Here is a 13,410-nt window from a genome sequence, read left to right on the forward strand (position 1 = left end):
TTCTTCAGTCTTCATACAGAATGCCTTTGTGTAAGGTGTGTACCAAAAGGCCTCTTTCACCTGGGTGGACCGATCAGGTCTACCTGTAAGTTTTTTTGGCAGACCCGATCGGACCATCCATTGCCTTCTATGGAGCCATGAATGTCAATGGACATGTGTTTGCTGACACCTGCCGACATCCGATCCCATCCTATCTGCTAAAAGCAGATTTATGGGGATCTGATCCTCATCTGTCTGGCAGATTGGATCGGATGACAGATGGATAGAAATGGGCAGGCAGTCTGTTTCCATCTGACAACCCATAGAGGAAAGCGGGCTATGTCTGCTCTGCATAAGCGGAGTGGACACAGACCTGTCAGCTGCCTGCTTGGCTGGGATCTTTGGACACATTCCCCGCTGAGCAGATGGATCTGCTGGCAGAGTCCACCGGTTTTAAAGGAGCCTAAAGGTTTTTAAAGTCTTGAGGCATTTCAGGCAGGATAGAATAGTAACTGCACTACTAAAAGCTACAGGCTGCTCTTCAATTTTTGAAGTGGTATGCACCACATTAAGAACCATTATAGTTTCTTTAAGTCTGGGAGCAATCGTAGTTGCCTACAGCTCCTCAGGAATAAAATCATCCGGAAAAGAATTTGTGAGATTCCTCATCAGATAGAGACTCTACAGCAAAAGGTTTAGAGTCCGCTACACCTGCGGGTATGTCAGACAATAAATCTGGAGGGGCAGGTTTTGAAGTATGCTTACAGCCTCGACATTCAGTCAGCAATCATAGTTACAATTTGAAAACTCTTGCATAACTGCTAAGAACTCCTCCCTAGATAAAGCCAGGAAGGGGGCCTGATGGAGCTAAGGGAGACTCCACGGAGCATAAAGCCTCAAGCAGGGATCAATGGTCCAAACTTTTATTGTCAGATCCATGAGCAGGTACACTGCATGCCGCCTTGAACTGTTAGTGAATTGTGAGCTGGAGAGACCAATACAGAAGGACTGCCCCCATTAGGCATGATATCCAACAAGTTGCACTGCTTAACAGAGACAAATTACCACCAGCTGACCACATAAACCACATGTGCAGCGGCAGGAAGGGGGGCCCGCAACACCCATGTGCTGCCCCTTTGTGCCCATGGGAATGAGTGCCCAGCATAGTGACTAAGCTGTTACAGGCACCACTGTTTATGACTGGGAGATAAGGGATGGGCTGCCAGTCATGTAACCACTGAGGCAGCCAATCAAACTGTTCACTTGTTTGGGAAATCATCTCTCCTCCCAGCATTAAGACCTACTTAAAAAGTTGCTGGGAGGGGGCCAAAAAAGGATAATTGAGAAAAAGAGGTAAAACTTTTATTACTTACAATCCGGTTGTTGACAACAGAAAAGGATAAAATGGCCTAAGTTGACTAGGTCACTCTAGATGACTGCAAGGACTAACCAAGGTGGAATTGTATATCTTTTGCAGATGTTGGGAAGAAGCTGCCCCAAACTGAAAGGTGAGAACAGAGAATGGGTGGAGAAAGAGAAGTGAAACAGAGAGAGGGGGTAGAAGCGATTATACAAGGCTGATCATTGTTTTGTGTGTTGCCAGTGTCAAATTCCTCCAGTGCACAAAAATATAACACAATTGTCTTTGAATCCTGTGTCCCTTCATAGAAAAAAAAACTGTGGATCCTGCCAAAAATCCTGTGTTCTTTGAACTGAAACCTCAATCAATGTTATCAGCTCTCACCAACTCTTTTATGTAAACTACAGAACACCTCCTTCCTATATTATGCAGGTGAAGGGGGGAGAGTAAGGTGTTTTTAGTCCAGATCAGGAGAGCAGCTGAGGGTGACAGCACTGCTCCTTCCTAGATACGTTAATGATTGATGACATCCTTGGACAAGAATTGTGTGTTAATATAAAGGAATATTTTATTTATTAATATAAATAAAGGAAAAGAAGTAGGAATAAAGAGAAACTAAACCAGCCACATCTAAGGACAACTAGCCACATCTAAGAGCATACAGCCACATCAAAGAACAACCAGCCAACCAATATATATATATTGTGTATATACAGTATATGCTGACGAATAACATACGTAAATATCATAACACATTCCCTACTAAAACTAGCACATGTCTCAACATAATTCTAAACAAGCATGACCAGAATCTTAAGCAGACACTGCACGTGCCAAGTTTGTTCATTGCTTATAGCCCAGCCCAGTTCATCATTAGTTCTCCCTATTTATAGACAAATTCATTACAGGGCAATGTGTTGTAGACAATATGATGAGCTATGCATTAGGCATGCATTTTGTAGGATGTCATAGCAGCTCTGCTCTTACTTTTTTTTTTTTTAAATCTGTGCTTTGATTCTACACTATCATGCCTGTCAGTCTAGCATTGATTTGGGGGAGGGGGGGGGGGGGGCAAATACAACCAGAGCTAATAAAGTAATTATGCTTCTCATAATTGTTGACCTTCTTCCAATGCTCATTAATGGGTAAATACAAAATCTATTACATAGACCTAGCTCAATTCTCAAACATGACAACGTGAGAACACTAAAGCCTTCAACATTCTCAAACATGAGAACACCAAACCTTCACTTCTCAAAGAGCCAACATAAGGAATTAACATTCTAATATTTGCTGCAGTATGTGTGAATATGTGGAGCCTCAAACACAGTTTGCATAAACCAGCATAAACTGGCTGCTGATTAAATTATCCAGTATGTACAAAAAACAGATATACTGTATGTATTTTGCATTGACCAACCCTTTAAAAGTAGTACTAAAAGACAGTCTGGGTAACTCTGCAAATGCTAAAGTTGCTGCTGTATTAATGTTCACGTCATTTCAAATCAGGTGACCATGCAGACAAGGGACCCTGGTATGTTAAAGACTAAGTTTATTTACTATCAATCCTCACCTCTGATCCCTTGCACCATTGTGACCATATTTCCCTATGTGGCAGGTGTTAAAAGAAACAACAGGCTCTCATCAAAAGTGACAACTATGCTTGTCTTTTCTACCCAAATCCTTCATTCATAGAAGTCATACAATAGCTTCTATGAATGAAATGTGATCAATGATTGGAGGAAGTGGACCTTTTATTGATTCTCCCATAGTCCATTCATAGATAGATTTTTAATGTACTACAGCTTCTATGAATGGAGGAGAGAGGTGGAAAAGATGGGCATAATCAGCACTCCTGATGAGGTCTGTTGGCTCTATAACCCGCACTGTACCAGGAGATTACAGCGGTGGTGGAGGGAGTAGTGTCAGAGAATGAAGATTCCAACCAATGCAGTAGTCAGACTCAGCAGCAAAGGAAAGACATCAGATATCATTTTTTTTTTTCATTTTTACTGAATGTAGACTTAAACCAAACAGCTCAACTTTTTAAATATTGATGACTGTAAATGCTTTACCCTTGGTGCAGCTTTTTTGACAGGGAGAAGCTCGCTCCTATGGTACTGGGGGTGGGCATCCAACGGCTGCAACATCCTGGAAACTAGCCTGGATGAAAATGGAAGCAAAGATGGAGTATTTCAGGAAGGTTTCATTTAGACACAAAATCGCCTACAGGTATGGCATCTACAGTTATCAATTTTAAAAGCTGATTAGTTTGTTTTACCCTTCTGGGGCCCTTTGTCTGTGTGGTCACATTATTGGAAGGTGTGCCAAAGCTGAACGTAGCCTTTAGAAAACATTGTGAGGCCTTCCAGAGTTAGTGTGTGCTACTAATGCCTCGTACACACGTTCAGATAATCGTACGAAAAAAATTGCTTTCGACTTGATCGCAAGAAAATCTGATCGTTAGTACACAGCTTTCAACAGCCAATCACTACAGTTCGTCCAACAAAATCCGAAGGGACAAACACGAAAACTTTTGTCGTACGATAGCCTAGGGAATGACAATCATATAATCAGTACAGTATGCGTCCGCTAAAAATCGATAGACAAAGACCGCGTATGATCAGAAACACAAGAAAAACCCGGAAAGAGCCTGGCTGCCATTGTTTTTGTTTTGCACTATCTGATACGTAGCTATGCAACCATGAAGCTTTTCCAGAATCGTATGAAAAAAATCATACCCTTAGTACCCATTGTTGAATTTGATATTAGTATCGTGCAGCAAAATGCGAACGATAAGTCGTACGATTATGTGAACGTGTGTACGAGGCATAAGCCTCAAACACAGTTTGTAAAGGGTCTATTAATGAGATATATATGAGATGGTGGCAGTAAATAGTTACAATACAGGACAATTCCTCCTAACACAGATGTGGAGGACACAAGCCAATTACTGGAACACTGTTGTTTTTTTGTTTTTTTTGTACAGTATTATTTTGTCAAATAATGGCATTATCCAAATAGAGAAAATAAGTACATATCTGGGCCTCCAAAAATCAAACTTTTCTGTGACATAATAAACTCCCCAAAGTAATCCCAAGGCTACCAGACTGTGGTCACATAGAAAGAGATCATAGATCATCAGGTGGTCTCCACTTTAATAACAGATTACAATAATAATAGTGAATTACAATTTAAATTATGAATTTATAAATAATGATCAAATTCAGTAGTTCCCCTTCTGATCTGATCTAGCCCCCATGAAGAAAAAATCTAAATGAAAAATGAAAGAAACAAACCCTTTTTACTGCTCGAGTTCAAATGAACCCTTATAACATTCTGGATGACATTTGGGCTTATAGTGTGGACAGCATAGCACACACACACACAATGTCCCTCATTTTTTTTGTTAACAAACCTGTCTTAAAGTTGCTTGTTTGTGCCCAAACCCCACTTGATCGTAATGTAATGTTACACCTATGAAACAGGCAAACAGATTCTTTTCACCTTTGTACGCTGAAGTTAACAGTTGAAAATAATGAAAGGCAAATCCTAATTCTGGGCTATACTTTGTTATTTAAAATGAACACTTATGCCCTATCCTTGTGTCTTTTGGATAAAATATCTGGGGTTGCATTGGGGTTAGATTAATCCCATGCTAGTTTTGTAAATTAGGAGAATAACTGGAAACCTTTTTTTATCCAATGCTTTCCACTTTCATTCACTGAAACCTTAAAAAATAAAAACCAACATATTTGAATCTGCTACCAAATTAAATCCCAATTTATCAAAGGCGATTTTATGGAATTAAATCAACTTAAAAGGGAAATGCAATTGGATACATAATTGAATTAAATAAAGAAGTCTGTAACTATGGGAGGAAAGGTCTGGGGTCAAAAATCGTGATCAATGCTAATAGCAATTAGGAAAAAAATAAAAAAAAATACTTGCATAGCAAACATGTACATTTTCTTGTTACCTACAGCTACATTTTTTTTTTTAAATCAAGTAGGATTTTTATTGAGATGTCACAACCAGTTACAAATAATGGTCACATATAAAAAGAACAAAAACGAAAAAAACACCAGTAAGTATGCATTTTACATACATGAGGACAGGTATAGAGAACATTGTACTCAACAATATCTCTCATCTTTCACTACAAACCAGTCAGAAATAGAAACCTACAGCTACATTTAATGTGTACATAAACACTTTACCAAAAATGATGAAAAACAAAAGCAACTAAATACTGTTCATTTAGCACATCCCCAGTAATACTTTCATTTAAAAAGAGTCCATGCATCACAAACACTTTAGTTAAATAGTGATTTAAAGTAGATCTATAGAAAAAACTTTTTTTTTTTTTTTTTCATTTTGGATAGGGAGAGAGAGGGTGATTGCCATTGTCGGTTTATTTTTTACAATCTTTGTCCCAATGTCGGTTTATTTTTTACAATCTGTGTCCCATTGGGGAGATATCCTTCATTTCCTGTCCCATAGCCAAAACAGGAAGTGGAAGGAAATCCCTGCAAATTAAGGAATTCCATTGGCGGCCCCAGGTCACCAGAACTAGGGTTCCTATTGGAAGATTTCCCTCTCTATTACTTTTCTGAGGACATCCCAAAATTTGGGAATTTCTTTTACTTTCACTTTCAATGACAATGGTACACAGGACAAATAGAGAAGGTCAATCTCCCTAATGGTGGCAAAGGAAGCAAAAACTGAAAGGTATTCTAATCTCTCTCCACTCTATCCAAAACATAAACAAAAAAATGTTGCTTTTAGTTGTACTCTAAACACCATATCTTATCACCTGATCAGGGCCTCTGGCACAAAAGCACAAAAATGCCACATTTGTAGCTGTGCAGCATTTTTATAGATCTGAACACAGCTGCATTGTTACCAAAAGGGACAAAAGATCCACAAAGCACCGATGTGTTCAGAGCTGTAAAATAAAAAAATAAATAAATGATAACATTTTATGTTTCAGTGCAGTAGTTTACACATACAGTATATGTGTGAATACACATGTACATATAGACATGTATACATTAAATAAAACGCTGGCAGCTAGAATAGGAAAAATAAATGTATGTATGTATGTATATCTGTTCACATAATTCTGTCTGTACACATGAATATGTGAGGTCTTTAAAGAACCCAGGCCTCTGACAGCAAGATCCTGCATATATACATCAGAAAATAGTATTATGTATGTTTACAGGGGACCCAATAGTTTACATACACATATGCATTTGCTTTGTTTCTCTAACATATATACTCAACATATATTCTTTACTGTCAGAGAGGTAAGGATGTGGAATTCTCTTCCACAAGCAGTGGTGTCAGCAGGAAACGTCGATAGTTTCAAAAACCTATTAGTCGGGGACCTTAAAGGAGTTGTGAAGTCAGAAGGTTTCTTTTATCTTAATTTATTCTTTGTATTAAGATAAAAAAAAAACCTGTGTGTAGCAGTCTCCCCAGCAATCCCTAATGTTTACCTGAGGTCCTTCTCTGTCCAGCAATGTCCAGGAGTCCCTCGGCTGTCGGGGACTCTCCCCCCCTGATTGGCTTGGACACAGCTGCGGTGCCATGGGCTCCTGCGGCTGTCAATCAAAGTAAGTTAGCCAATCAGAAGAGAGGGGGTGAGGTCGAACGGCAGCTCCGTGTCTGAATGGACGCACGGAGCTGCAGCTCGGCTCTGGTGCCCCCATAGTAGGCTGCTTGCTGTGGGGGCACTGGAAGGAGGGAGGGGCCAGGAGCAGCAAAGAGGGACCTGAGAAGAGGAGGATCTGGGCTGCTTTGTGTAAAACCCACTGCACAGAGCAGGTAAGTAGAACATGTTTTTTATTTTTTTTATAAGACTTTACAATCACTTTAAGGATCACAACATACAGGGGTATAAGATGTACTATTGACATAAACACACACACACATTATAGGTTGAACTGGATGGACTGGTGTCTTTTTTTAACCTCATCAAATATGTAACTATATATGGTGTATATATATATATATATATATATAAGTACTGTACACACACACACACAAACACAGATTATAAATGATAGGGAACGAATTGATCAACATTGTATATAATAAGATCTATAGAGCTATACCATCAAACATACAAATACAGTAGATAAAACCCTAGAACTAAAAACCCGGTTCAAAATATTATTGTATGCTTTCAAATAAGTGTATTTTCAACTGATGTTTAATAAGGGCTCATTTACACTTGCCTTTGGGGGGTCAGTGAAAAAAAAACACACAGTTGGACCTCATTTTTAACACCCTCCAACTGCTCCCCCCTAAGCTGCAAAGGCAGTGGATGAGGGTGTACACATGCCGCAGCCACAATTCTTTGTTTCACAGCTGTAGTAATAATTAAACACTCTGCTGCAGCCGTCCGGTAGTACCATCCACTGAACGTGACCCATTTAAGTGACTGGGGCTGCACCGCAACCACCTCACACAGTGGTGCAGGCTTTTAGAAGTTGAAACAGGTGACATGATGTCTCTTCACTGCCTTTCAAATGCTCTGTAAAAAGCAATTGACCATTGATTGTTTTTTAGGGGGCTAATGCAAGTGTAAATGAGTCCTTAGGGTTGTACTGTACACAGCACCAGGCTCATACATTAGTGCAATATATGGTACAGTGGCACGCTGGGGTTGATTAACTAAAGGATTAGTGAACGTTAACTTGCCAAAATGAGTAATTGATTGAGTTTGTTTTTTTTTTTTTCTTTTAACAAAACATTTTTATTTATCTCAAGAAAATGAACATACAGTGTTAAAAAAAATTTAAAAGAGTACTGTAATATGTCATAACACTGGTATTGAGTTTGGTTTAGAAGGCAACGTTATGTTCACCTCAATCAGTCAATCCTGTTCTAGCAAAAATATATATATTTTTTTTATACTCCCTACAAATGATTGGGTATTCAAAGTGAACACCGGTCCCCTTTATTTACTGACATTCACTTTGACAAGTAAACAGCCACTACTGTTTGGTAAATCAACCCCAGTGCATTTGTGTGGAATCGGTGTATAGCTATGTGCCGAGCACATCAGTAAACTCTTTCATTTTCACTCTTCCCATATCCGCCTCTTACCTTCTCCAGGTGTCTGTCCTTTTCTGGGAACCATGATTCCCCAAAGATTGATATTTTCTGTTGATTGTCCCCGTACAATCCAGGTGTCCTCCTCCTTGGTGACTCTCTTTAGACAGACAGACAGGAAGGTCCCAGGATACACGTCTGTGATCACATTTCCACTGACTTCACACCTGTCCGACGAGTCTTTCTGGCTCTGATGTACTGGCTGCCTCCACACCCCTCCTCTGCGTGCACTACAGGCAGACTACTGCTGCCATCTACAAGGTGCATTACATACAACTCAAGTGACATACACAAACCAGAGTATAGGACACACCAACACAAATAACACTGAGCCTAACAAAGACAAAACTCAGACACAGTATTCCTGTCCAGTCTAAGGGGTTGATTTTAATAAGGCTTCTTTTATAGCAGTGTGTTGTGGGAGCACACATAAAGTCACATGATTTCCCACAACACACAAAAATGTGCTGCCCCTTTGCAGATGTACAGCAGTGCTATTAATTCTCATTGGCACCCCCATCATTCTTACAAATGTGAGCACTTTCACATGTGCCAATAGACATGGTACCATAGCACCGTAAAGTTTGGTGCGACGCGTTTTTTTTAACCACTTCTGGACCAAAAGGTTTTGCCCCTTTAATAACCAGGCCATTTTTTGTGATTCGGCACTGCCGTACTTTAACCACTTTAAGATCGGAAGGATTTGCCCCCTTAATAACCAGGCTATTTTTTGCGATTTGGCACTGCGTTAATTTAACGGACAATTGCGCTGACGTGCGATGGTGTACCCAAATAAAATGTGTGACCTTTTGTCCCTACAAATAGAGCTTTCTTTTGGTGGTATTTGATCACCTCTGCAATTTTTTTTTTTTTTTGGGCTATAAACAGTTGTGATTCGGCACTGCCGTACTTTAACCACTTTAAGACCCGGAAGGATTAACCCCCTTAACCACTTACCTACAGTGCACTTTCACCCCCTTCCTGCCCAGACCGATTTTCAGCTTTCAGCGCTCTCACACTTTGACTGAGAATTACTCAGTCATGCAACACTGTACCCATTCAAAAATTGTGTCCTTTTTTTCACACAAATAGAGCTTTCTTTTGATGGTATTTAATCACTACTGGGTTTTTTATTTTTTGTGCTATAAATAAAAAAAGACTGAAAATATTGTGAAAAAACGCATTTTTCTTTGTTTCTGTCATAAAATTTTGCAAATTAGTAATTTTTCTTCACAAATTTTGGCCAAAATTTATACTGCTACTTATCTTTGGTAAAAATAACCCAAGTAAGTGTATATTATTTGGTCTTTGTGAAAGTTATAGAGTCCACAAGCTATGGTGTGAATCATTGAAAATTGATCACACTTGATCACACCTGATGTACTGAAGGCCTATCTCATTTCTTGAGACACTAAAAAGTCAGGAAAGTACAAATACCCCCCAAATGACCCCTTTTTGGAAAGTAGACATTCCAAGGTATTTAATAAGGGGCATGGTGAGTTTTTTGAAGTTGTAATTTTTTCCCACAATGCTTTGCAAAATGAAGATTTTTTTTTTTATTTTATTTTTTTTTTACAAATTGCCGTATTAACAGGTTATTTCTCTCACACAGCACATGTATACTTGCAACTACACCCCAAAACACATTCTACTACTCCTTCTGAGTATGGCGATACCACATGTGTGAGACTTTTTCACAGCCTGGCCACATACAGAGGCCTAACATCCAACCAGCACCGTCCGGCATTCTAGGAGCACAAATTTCACATATAATTTCCTGACAACCTATCGTACTTTTGAAGGCCCTGGAGCACCAGGACAATGGAAACCCCTATAAAATGACCCCATTTTGGAAAGCAAACACCCCAACGTATAATTTTTGAGGCATAATGAGTCTTTTGAATATGTCATTTTTTTCCACAAGTTTTTGGAAAATGTGGAAAGAAAATGAAAACACATTTTTTTTTACACAAAGCTGTCCATTTATGCAATATTTCTAACACATAGCATGTACATAGCAAAAATTGCACCCCAAAATACATTCTGCTATTCCTCCTGAGTATGGCGATACCACATGTGTAACACTTTTTCACAGCCTGGCCACATACATAGGCTTAACATCCAAGTAGCGCTTTACACAAAGTTGTCCATTTATCCACTTTAAGACTGGGCCTATTTTTGACACTTGGTGTTTACAAGCTAAAATCATTTTTTTGCTAGAAAACTACTTGGAACCCCCAAACATTATATATTTTTTTTTAGCAGAGACCCTAGAGAATAAAATGGAGATCGTTGCAATATTTTTTATCACACCATATTTGCGCAGCAGTCTTCCAAATGCGATTTTTTTGAAAAAAAAATCACTTTTTTGATCTAAAAAATAAGAAAACAGTAAATTTAGCAAATTTTTTTTCCATAATGTGAACGATAATGTTACGCCGAGTAATTAGATACCCAACATGTCATGCTTCAAAATTGCGCATGCTCACAGAATGGCGCCAAACATTGGTACTTAAAAATCCCCATAGGCAACATTTTAAAAATTTCTGCAGGTTACTAGCTTAGAGTTACAGAAGAGGTCTAGGGCTTAAATTATTGCTCTCGCTCTAACGATCGCGGCGATACCTCACATGTATGGTTTGAACACCGTTTACATATGTGGGCGGGACTTGCGTATGCGTTTGCTTCTGCGCGCGAGCTAACGGGGACAGGGCGTTTTAATTTTTTTTTTTTTTTTTTTTCCTATTTATTTTATTTATTATTTTTTTATTTTTACACAGTTTAAAAAAAAAAATGTTTTGATAATTTTTATTCCTATTACAAGGAATGTAAACATCCCTTGTAATAGAAATAGGCATGACAGGTCCTCTTTATTGTGAGATCTGGGGTCAAAAAGACCTCACACCTCACAACTACACTAAAAAAGAAAAAAAAAAAATTGTTGAAAGAGGAAAAAAAAAAAAGCAAAAAAAAAAAGCGGCCCTTTAAACCGGTTGCTAGGCAACATCTTTTGACGTAGCTCCGGTCCTCCAAAACCATAGAGTTGAGTGAGGGCCATCTTGCCCTCACTCGACTTCCTGTCTCTGAGGATCCGGGACCGGATAGTTTTCCCCGCTGCCGGCGGGTCCGGTAAGCTGGGAAAACGTCTGGGACGCGGCAGGAGGGGGGGGGGCACCTCTTCCCCTGCACCGTAAGGGTAATTCCGCGGCGAATCCGCCACTGGGACTACCCTTATCTGAAAGCCGACCGCCCGCCATTTCAAAAAATACCGGGGTTATGGGGGTTATCTGCTGCCATAACCCCAGTATTTAGCTTTTAATGGCCGACGCATATAGTCGTTAGGCGGTCAGTAAGTGATTGCATGTATATGGCAAACAGGTGACGATGACTGATGGGGTGACAGGTGACGATGACTGATGGGGTGACAGGTGACGATGACGGATGGGGTGACAGGTGATGATGACTGATGGGGTGACAGGTGATGATGATTGATGAGGTGACAGGTGACGATGATTGATGAGGTGACAGATGACAATCACTGACCGGGTGACATGTGACGATGATTGATGGGGTGACAAGTGACGATCACTGATGGGGTGTCAAGTGACGATGATTGATAGGGTGACAGATGACGGTGACTGATGGGGTGACAGGTGACGATGACTGATGGGGTGACAGGTGACGGTGACTGATGGGGTGACAGGTTACGATGACTGATGGGGTGACAGATGACGATGACTGATGGGGTGACAGGTGACGGTGATTGATGGGGTGACAGGTGACGGGGCGATGGTCACTGATGGGTGACAGGTGACGGGCGATGGTGCACGGCGGTACTGATGGCAGTCTCTGGTGACCGGTGAACTTTAGGCTACATTCACATGTGAGCGTAGCGATCACGGGCAGAATCACTGCGATTCTGCCCGCGATCCAGAAATCATTGCAAATGGGGGGACGCCTGTGCGTTGCCCGCTGTGCGATGTTGCTGCGATTTCCGCCTGCCGAATTGCGGTAACATCACGCAAACAACGCATGACGCCCCAAAGAAACTCTTGTACTTTTTTGGGCGTCATGCGATGTTTGCGCGATGTTACTGCGATTTGGCAGGCGGAAATGGCGGCAACATCGCACAGCGTTTGGGGTGCTATTGCAAATCACGGGCAACGCACAGGCGTCCCGCAATTTGCAATGATTTCCGGATCGCGGGCAGAATCGCGGTGATTTTGCCCGCGATCGCTGCGCTCACATGTGAACGTTATGGGTGTCAATTACTGGGCACTGATGAGGTGACTGTTGGGTGACAGGTGACATTGGGGGGGGCTGAGGACTGTGTGGGGACCTTTATTACTGTGATTTTACTTTTACATGTGTACAGAGCAGTAACTCACTATTTCTAGCTCTTCTCCCCTCATACTGGAAACTGTATGAGGAGAGAAGAGCTAGTAACACTGAGTTACTGCTCTGTGTTTACATTTTGTGATCGGCTGTGAATGGATTCACAGCCGATCACTTAGTAAACAGTCACTGTCAGTGACTGTTTACTACCGCCGGTGACAGCTGTGTTCCTACGGAACACAGTGCCACCGACATGACCGCGCTGCGCGCTCCCGATCGCGCATGCGCGGTCATCTCCCGGCCGCCTCCATTGTGATCGGCTGTGTCATTGGAACACAGCCGATCACGTGGGAAACAGCCATGCCTATTGGCTGTTTCCCCCCTGCCGGTGACCGGCTGTGTCCCGGGGACACGCCGACACCGGCAGTGCACGGCGGCGCGCCCGCGATCGCGCGCCTGCCGTGCATTTACTGGGTCACGTCATATGACGTCCGCCCAGGATAATAGCCGCACCGTCTCGCCGTCATATGACGGCGGGCGGGCGGTAAGTGGTTAATGACCAGGCTATTTTTTGCGATTTGGCACTGCCTTAATTTAACGGACAATTGCGC

The 13,410-nt window shown here is 41.1% G+C and overlaps 1 protein-coding gene across 1 annotated transcript in view; it reads right to left on the reverse strand.

The window, feature by feature from the left end:
• Nucleotides 1–8,610, reverse strand: part of STYK1 (serine/threonine/tyrosine kinase 1) — a 71,299-nt gene extending 62,689 nt beyond the window's left edge. Inside the window, exon 1 of the mRNA XM_082266815.1 lies at nucleotides 8,459–8,610. The gene's annotated coding sequence lies outside the window, so the exon portion shown is untranslated. The remainder of the gene's footprint in view (nucleotides 1–8,458) is intronic.
• Between the last annotated feature and the right edge of the window lie 4,800 nt (nucleotides 8,611–13,410).

Source organism: Pelophylax lessonae, assembly GCF_965119305.1.
Source record: "Pelophylax lessonae genome assembly, chromosome: 9".
Classification (NCBI taxonomy): Eukaryota; Metazoa; Chordata; class Amphibia; order Anura; family Ranidae; genus Pelophylax; species Pelophylax lessonae.